The sequence below is a fragment of the Cricetulus griseus genome, chromosome 4, assembly GCF_003668045.3.
Source record: "Cricetulus griseus strain 17A/GY chromosome 4, alternate assembly CriGri-PICRH-1.0, whole genome shotgun sequence".
Lineage (NCBI taxonomy): Eukaryota > Metazoa > Chordata > Mammalia > Rodentia > Cricetidae > Cricetulus > Cricetulus griseus.
In genome coordinates, this window is record NC_048597.1 from 193,852,996 (window position 1) to 193,862,313 (window position 9,318).

The following is a 9,318-nucleotide window of genomic DNA, read 5'->3' on the forward strand; positions in this document are numbered from 1 at the left end:
AATGAGGCAACCAAAGTCTCATTCAATAGCCAGTTTTATTCAGAGCATCAGACAATTTATACTCTGAGGGTTAGGAAGAATCAACTAAGTGTACAGTCACAAGGACAAGCTGCACGTGGCAAAACATTTCTCCACAAAAACACATAAACAACTAACAACAAATCGTAATGGATAATCTGAAGTAAACTCACTATCTGCTATACCTGGAAGGAGCACAAAAACACATTCCAGGAACAATTCCATGTTTTGAAGAAACTGAGGTCACAAGACTCTTGTCTTGTTCTCTTAGAATTCTCTCACAGCTCCATTCTTGGACCATTCTGACATCCCAACACTGGAGATGCAGAGACAGGAGGATCCCTGAGGCCTCTTGGGCAGCCAGTATAGCCAAACTGGGGAGCTCCAGTTTCTCCAACAAAGTAAAGAGCAAAATACCATGTCAACCTCTAGTCCTTACATGTACACACGCATTTACATACACCAAAAATAAATACCAGCCTGATTTGTCCCCTCTGCTATCCATAGAGTGAGACTATTAATAGCAAGTACTAGAGAACTGTTTTGAGGAGTAAATGGGATAGTTCAGTAACTATCACATAATTAAGTACATTCCATTTGAATGCTAATATTGTTAAAGTTGATTATGTAAGATAAAGATGCACTCGGTTTTTATCTGCATACCATCTAGACCATCAAGGTGTCAGCGGTCTGTTCTTGGCAAAGAGGAAGAATATACAAAACAGCACTCTTTCTGCCTCCAAAGTACTTATAGTTAAACCACACGAACATCCTATACCCTATTTATCCAACTTCCACTCCCACAAGTATTTAGAATGTTTACACTTTTATTCTTAGTTTCCCTTCATCCATGGCCAACAGGGTCCAAAATTATTAAATGGAAGATTCCAGAAATAAGCAACACAAAACTTCTAAACTACACACTATTCATAGCATTGCAATAACGTCTCGTGTGCTTCCACTCTGTCCAGTTTGGAATGTGAATCACCTGTCTACCCAGAGTATCCACACTGCATATTCTACCTGGCCATGCCTCATGTAATAGCCACCTTGGTTATCAGGTCAGCTCCAGTGAGCCACGATGCTTAAATTTAGGCAACCTGTACTTTATTTAGCAAGGCCCAAAAGCTCAGTAACAGTGCTACTGTACTCTGGATACATAAAAAGATGCCAATCTGCTGTTAGGTGGAAAAGTTGAAAGTTCTTTTTTTTAATTATTTAATTTTATTTTATGTGCCTAGGTATGAGGGAACTGGAGTTACAGGCAGTCTGGGCTGCTATGTGGGTGCGGGGAATTTGGAACTGGTCCTTTGCAAGAGCAGCCAGTGTTCTTAACTGTCAGCTATCTCTCCAGCCTGAAAGTTAATAAAGGAAAAAAAGACCCTTATAGACTAAAACTTACCGTACAAGGTATTTCAAGAAAAAGACTACATTTACATAATCTTATTACAGTGTTTTGTAATCGTTTTAGTTAATATTGCTAATCCTAATGCCTAGCTCATAAGGTATACTTTATCCTAGGCATATAAACTAGGCAAAAACATAGATAATACATAATACAAAGTTTTACACCATCCTCAATTTCAGTTATCAGATGGGAGCTGAAGAACATATTCCCAAAGGACAAGGGTGGAGTGGGAGTGGGGGCTACTGTGTACTATTTCCTGAATTACTATCTTTAAACTATGAGGATTTAACTCACTCTTAATTTAAGATGGCCACAACATTCAGCTATGTGCTAATTTCACAGCCTTTTATTTTAGAATATCTAATTGGCCTTTTCTGGCTGAGAGTTTTAAAAAAAGCATGCTTGTTACTGTAACAAACACCAGCTTTTATGCTATCAATAGCCTGAATCCACTTCATTCTGCTTCTGAAATTATTCTTGAGTTTCCTACCCTAACATAACCCAGTCACTTTCTAAACCTGATACACTGTTGTTCTTATGGCATCATCAGAGTCTGTGCCAGATCTTCTAGTTACGGGGCCATCTTTATTAGTTTCCATAATCATTTACTGGTCCACGTCCTTAGGGGGCTGTACAGTTGAGGAGGGGAAGCTCTATGTCTGGAGCTCTATGTAAAGTTTACGGAGAGGGTGCTCTGTGTATAGTTAGAGAGGGAATGCTCTATGTGCATTTAGGGAGGGAAGCTCGAAGTCCTTTTCTGTCCTCACACTTGACACTTTCAAAGGTTCTGATTTTCTCTAGAACTCTTGGAACACTGCTCCTCTGGCTTTTAGCTTTCAGTGTTGCCTGGGAGTCATTTGTTGTGGTCATTCTCTTATTAAAAATATTTCAACCTCTATGAACAATAAAACTCCCTCCTGTGTAAAATTGGCATTCTGGCAGTTATCTAGGTTTCATTCTTTCATAAGCCCACCCCACCCGTATCCATCCCACATTCCACCCTCCCAGTCCTGGTAATCCTGAAGTCACATTTCTGCCCAGTGTGAAAGCTAAACATTTCACCTGGCTTCTTTTTTAAACTTTCTTGGTGCCCACGATTGCACTCCTGCAACTGCGCCCCCTACTGGAGAAGCCCAGTAGGGAGGGAGTGGATGCCTGACTCCACGTCCTACTGCACCTACAGCTCCAGTTTCCAATTGGAAGATGCTGGAGAGCCATCTATAATCTGGAATATTATTTCTGCTCCCAACTGTTTGCTTTGAATCTTACACTAGTCGCATTTTTTCCAAGCTTTTATCATGATCACCAATAATAGTGTGGAGGTTTGAAAGAAAAATGGCTCAAAAGGAAGTGGCACTATCCGGAGATGTGGCCTTGTTAGAGTAGATTAGTCTGCTTGGAGGAAGTGTACCACTGTGCGGGCGGGCTTTGGGGTCTTTTCCTCAAGCTTCACTCAGTGTGACAGTCAGTGGACTTCCTGTTGTCTGCAAGATGTAGGACACTCAGCTATTTCTCCAGCAACATGCCTGCCTGCGGGTCACCATGTTCCCCACCATGATGGTAACGGACTGAACCTCTGCACTATAAGCAAGCCACCACAATTAAATGCTTTCTTTGTAAGAGTTGCCGTGGTCGTGGTGTCTCTTCACAGCAATAGTAACCCCAACTAGGACAAATAGCCATCATCTTCCAACAGCCAATTCCTATCCCACTACTACTTGACCTCACAGTATTACCGCTTTCCTTCCAAAAGCATTCTCTTTTCTACCTGATGCCCAAATGTTTAAACACCCAATATACCAGCCACATTGGCTTCCTCCCCTTTATCTTTACTGCCCTCTTAGGACATCTCTAAGTCCAACTTTCAGACTCATATATCCCCTCTTCCTATTGTACTGGTCATTCCAAATTCACCTGTTCAAAATTACTAAAATGTCTCCATCCCACCCCTGACTCTTTCCTATTTTCCTGACCTCGTTAAGGAGACTTTTCTCTATTAAATGACTCAATTTACAAATTTAAGATCATCCTGCATTGTTCTCTCATCCCATCGCTAAGTCATCTACAAAGTCTGACAGTTTAGCCTCCAAACAGTGTGTTGTAATCTACCTGCTTCTTCCATCTGTCTTGCTACTGCCCCAGTCTGAGTCACCATCCTCTCCAATCTGGGTTGCTGTACTCACTGCTGGCTGCCTACCTTCATTCCCACAGCTAATTCTTCATGCAGTAGCCAGAAATAGCACCTAGGAGTAGAGATTATACAGCAGGGCTTCCCTGCTCAATCCACTTCAGTGACTTCCTAAGACCATTAGATTAAAGTCAAATCTGTCCAAGACTTAGCACTCTGCTTCCTGCCCCAGCCTTGTCATGCGCCCCCCCCTCATCTCTCCCCCAGGCTAAATGGCCTTCTGTGCTCCCCACCTGCCAAACCTTATACTCACTACATTCTCCACCTAGAACTCCCAAACAGTGGCTTCCTCACCCTGGTCTCAGCACAAAGGCCATCTTCTGAAAAACGCTTTGGGCTGAATTCTATTACAGTGAGCCCAGTCACTCTATTCTCTTGGTCTGTTTTTTACTGTCTGTATAGGCCCATAAGCACTGGAAATACTCTTCTATTTACTGTCAGAAATTTGTATGGGTTTATTTTAAATAACTGAGAAATCTAATAGACAATAGGCTTTAGACAAAGTAAAGTTCACTTGCATTTATATCTATAATTTGTACTTGACTAATATTTTTGGTTTGGAGACAGGGTCTTGGGTAAGCCCAGGCTGGTCAACAACTTACTAGGGAAGCTGACAATGGCTTTGATCCCTTGGCTGCCCAGCAATAGATGACCAACAGGAAAACAAACAAACAAACTCTTTGGAGTTCCTCTGTCTGTCTCATAATGCTTTATCAGGGCTTTGGGGTTTTACTTATTTACCTTGCGGGCCTTTTGCATATGTTTTATGTTTTCCTCCAGTTTTGTGTTTTTATGGGATTCCTGTGTGTGAATGTGTATGTCTCTGCATCTACATGTGTAGAGATGCATGTGTTTCTGGTGCTTCTTCTATGACTCTTTTCTTTCTGTTTGTTTTGCCCTATTCTCATTTGTTTCATGTTGTTCTATCTTTACCATTGGATGCTCATTTGTTTTATAAGAGAAAAAACGGGTGTGGGTTTGGATGGGAGGAGAGGATGGCGAAGGGGGTTGGGGAGAAAATAATCAGAATATACTGTATGAAAAACTATTGTCCATTAAAGAAAGAAAAAATGATGTGTAGCTTTCCTGTTCATTGTGAACAGGAATGAATCAGTTGTCAGGTGTTTTATCTGTTTCTCCTGTCATGGGGGGGGGATGGAGTGGTTTATGTATTTCATTAGATAAAAAGTTAACTAGCTAAAAGCTGTGTGTGTGTGTGTGTGTGTGTGTGTGTGTGTGTGTGTGTGTGTGTGTGTGTTGCTAATCCAATCTCTTAAGAACAATTACTTCCCTAAAAATGACCAAGAGCACTACTGCACCAATGCCAAGAAATTACCAATTCCAAAACATTCCATTTTTTATCAAAACTTAAATTTCTTTAACGAGAATCCCCAACAAATACAGGTTATATCTAACTGGTCAGGAAACGACAAGACCTCCTCCAGGGCTGGAATGCCTCCTTGATCGCCAGGCTCTCAGCGATGGTAAAGTGAGCTGCAATCTGCAGCGATCATTGTATATACACATTACCACAGTGATCACCTGGCTCATGGGTCAGTTCCCCAACAAAAGCCTGTGCTGAGTGTCTGTGTATAAAACATTGCTCCCTGGTTACCTTTGCTGCTGGCAAGCAATAGGACAAGAAAAGTAAAAGAAACTAAGAGCAACATTTGGAATTCAGGAGCTCTGTCTTCTCAAGAAGGAAAAGAGTATGGGTGAAGAGGTGAAGGTAAAGAGCCACATTGCTGCCTCCAAGCCACATCTGCAAATTCCATAGAGAACAGTAAAAGATTAAAAAGAAAATGAAAAGCCATAGTTTCCTCACTCTGTTTACATGCTTCTGCATATTTCTAGGGAAAAAAAACTAATTTTATTTGCACAAAGTACCAAACTATATTTGTTTAAAATAAAACTTTAAAATGCTAAGAACTTTTAAACTACATTTTTTTAATTATGATTTTAATATGCTCAGTCAGACCACAGAAAATGCTAGCCTTGTCATCTCTGGCACAATCAGTTTCTTTGAAAAAAAAAAAGTCAAATAAAAGCATAGCTATAGTATGTATTCCCAATGTTTAGTCAAATGACAACACCACAGAATGTTCCTTCAGCCATCCATAAGACACTTGTTCAACACCCACCAAATGACAAGCATTGTACGTTGAATAGTAAGAAATAAAAAGAAAATGAGTAAGATACCACATTCCCTAACATTAACAAACTGGGAGCCAAGAAGAGGAAAAATAATACAACAGAATACAGATGCTGGTGGTAAAAGGAAGTAGAGGTGGTGAAATGAGAGCCAAGATTAGTGCCAGAAGGGAGCTGGGAGGTTTCCAGGGGAGACAATGCTCGGTTTCTGCTTTCAGGTCTTACTAGAGGTTAACCACAACACAATCAGGGTGGGAATAGGGGGGAAGACTGGAGGAGAAATGGCAAATTCAGTTACTAAAAGCAGGCAGCTGGTGAAGAAGGGCTTCTTTCAATAGAAGAAGCAGCCCCTATAAAAATAACAGTTTAGCAAGGGCTGGGCATGGTGGTCACACCTTAACTCCAGAACCCAGAATGCAGCCTAGTCCCTAAGTCAAGTCAGCTAGGGCCTAATAACAAAAACATAGCATACCTTTACATTGCAAATCGTTTCTAAGCATGTGAAATGTAGATTAACAGAACTGAGATACATGGCAGTGAGAATATGTATGTGGGACTTCTGTGTTTACTGCTGGACCACTTAGAACAGCCATGATATGGCTCAGCCTAGACGTCCACCAGCAGATGACGAAATGTATTCATCTGCAAATATGCTACTGGAGGAAAAACTGATGGAACTGAAGATTGTTCAGTGGAATGTAAATAAACCAGACTCAGAAAGACAAATACCTGTGTTATCTCACTTGTGGAATCTAGGTATAAATTTATATATGGTGAGAATGGTCTAAAGGAAGTGAGGAGGAAAACAGACAGGGCAATGGAAGCCATTTTCATTGTATGGTAACCAAAAATGTTTACACACATAGCACAAGCGCTTTTCAAATTTTAGTACACACATGAGAAACTAAAAAAACAAATATCTCTTTAATAATCTTTCCATATTGGTTATGTGTAAAAACAGTATTTTGGATTATTCAGTTAACCGTATATTAAAATTAACCTTACCTGCTTACATTTTTTGCAAGCTTACTGAAAAGTAAATATGCTTCACATAACATTAATATTGGACAGTCTGGTTTGAAATGAGTATGCTGGCTGTGAGCATCAGTAAGTAATAATGAGTGAGCCTGGATCAGGAGGAAGCCACCATCACAAGAAGATTTCTTATGGAAACAAAGGGTCCTCGGGAAGATTAAAGCACACAGAAGTCCATCTCAACTCAAGAAATGGAGGCTTGGGGTGTAGTAGCATAACTAGGGATACGGGGCTTCAAACTGATGTCAGAGGTATGTAGCAAGTCAAATAAATTAGAGTTGATGACAGATTAAATGTAGAGTGTGAGAAGAGAACCTGAATGAGTTTCTAAGTTTTTGATTTGTAAAGCTGGATGCAAATGATACCATACATCTGCATGGGGTTTGTCAGGGGTACCTGCAGGCAGGTTAAACTGAGTGGAAATACCTGAAATTGCCTACATAGGAGATGGAAAGATGTACGTACAACTTGGGGTGTGCTAATAAGTTATAGATGGTGGAAGCCAAAAGGAAGGGCGGAGTTGGCCAAGAAAAGGATGGTATGAAAAAAAAAGGAAGATTAAGTTGTGGTGAGCAGAAGAGGGGTGTCCTCCAGAGTTGACAACAGAAAAAAGAACTGTTTGAGTCTTCTAGCAAGTCTTGGGGAATTAGTTCTGTGGTGTTAAAGAGATGCAGCTCCAGAAACATCTCTGTTTCAAGGGATGTCTGAAAGACAGTTTATCAACTCAAAGACTAAGAAAACTAGACTTTCCTGTCCTACATTTGAAGAAACACAGTAACCAATATGCAACCAATCACAGAGTGAAATATTGTACATGATAAAACTGGAGTGTGGAAAGAGAATAGAAAGAATACAGATTAATGAGCATGGGCAAAATGTAACCTCCATGTACCTTTTCCCTTGATGTCTGTCATTTATTTATGTATTAATATGTGTATGAGTGTTTTGCCTGAGAGAATGTCTGTGCACCATGTGCATTCTCGGCACCCAAAGAGGCCAGAGACAGCAATGGATTCCTTGGAACTGGAGTTACAGAGAGTTGTGACTTGTCATATGGCTGCTGGGAATCCAACCTGGGTCCTCTGGAAGAGTAGTCAGTGCTCTTAACTGCTGAACTAAATGATGACTTTTAATCCCAAAGACATCTAATTACGAATGCAAGGTTGGGTGTAAACATGTTTGTGGTCAATCGTACTCTGCTTGGGCGATGAGCTTAGACCCTCAAACTTCGGGGTGGAGATGAGCAGACAGGGGCTGGTCCATGACCCGGAAAGACACAAAATTAACTCTAAAAGAAAATCTACTTTCATAAAACCGTCCTCCAAACACACGCCCACCAATTTACCCAAGCATAGGTACAAATACCTTCATAAAATGAATCCTCACAACAAATCTGCTATTCACCGAACCGCCCCCCCCCGGGGGGGTGGGGGAAGGAAATACTGCCTGCTGCTAGTAACTTGTTGCCAATAGATGCCATTAGCTTTCAAGCCCACGAAGTGACTAAGAGTTTATATTCGGGTGAACTGGACCAGCCCTTCACACTGAGAAACACTGTCCCCTTGTTCACACCACGTGAAGCAAAGCGTCTGTGCTCACCCCAAGGCAACTATGTCAACAGGTAAGTTTTGCTAACTACCTTTATTCGTCTCATTCCATCCCTCGAGGACATATAAAAGTAATTCACAGCCCGGGCCGAAGTGCCAGTCCCCTTTAATGACAGAATAATAATAACACGCCTCTGAAAGGCTCCACGCCCACCCATCCGGACCTCTACCAGCCTGCAGAGGGTTCTTTCTGGTAACTTCGTCCTGCTCTCTGGATCTGGCTGCACCGCACTTTCCTCCTGCTTTTCGGGGCTAACAAACACTCCTAACTAACTTCTCCTGCTCCGCCCCAGTGCCTCATCAGCCTCCCCGCCCTCCCCATCGCGTCCATCCCCCGGCCGCAGACCTCTTCTCTTGGCTTCAGCCCGCCCCTTACCCTCCAAGCCGGCGCTGCCCGCTCCTGCCGGGATCACCCGCCTGATCCCCGAGCCCGATCCACAAGTGCGGCCCGAGGCGAGGAATACCGGGACGCTGCCCACTGCGGCTGCCGGGAGTTTGAACTCACTCGCTGTAGGGGACCGCGGCTGTGGGCGGCGGCTCGGCGGCCTCGGCTCCCGGGCAACGGAGCGGAGGCCCAGCTTGCACCGCGGGAGGACCGCCTCCCCCAGTTCCCATTGGCTGCTGGTTCCAAACGGCCATTCCTATTGCTTAACATAACGCTGGAAGGCGGGATGTCAGGGTGAGATGAATCAGCCATTGGTCGGCTGCTGAGTCCGGACTGAGGTCGGCGAGGACAGTTGCTGCGCGAAGCCGGGAGCCCAGGGCGGCCCGAGAAAGGATGCCAATCTTCCCGAGGGGTCCCGACATTTAGACATTTATGTTTCATTATAAAGAAATCATAATGTACTTTCCGGGCTCCGCTGAAATTGATCTGTAGAAGGGTGTGGACTTGATACTTTAATGATGTTCCT

At 42.7% G+C, this 9,318-nt stretch overlaps 1 protein-coding gene across 1 annotated transcript in view; it reads right to left on the bottom strand.

The window, feature by feature from the left end:
- Lca5 (lebercilin LCA5) overlaps nt 1–8,918 on the bottom strand; it is a 49,697-nt gene extending 40,779 nt beyond the window's left edge. Inside the window, exon 1 of the mRNA XM_027411045.2 lies at nt 8,784–8,918. The gene's annotated coding sequence lies outside the window, so the exon portion shown is untranslated. The remainder of the gene's footprint in view (nt 1–8,783) is intronic.
- Nucleotides 8,919–9,318: the final 400 nt, after the last annotated feature.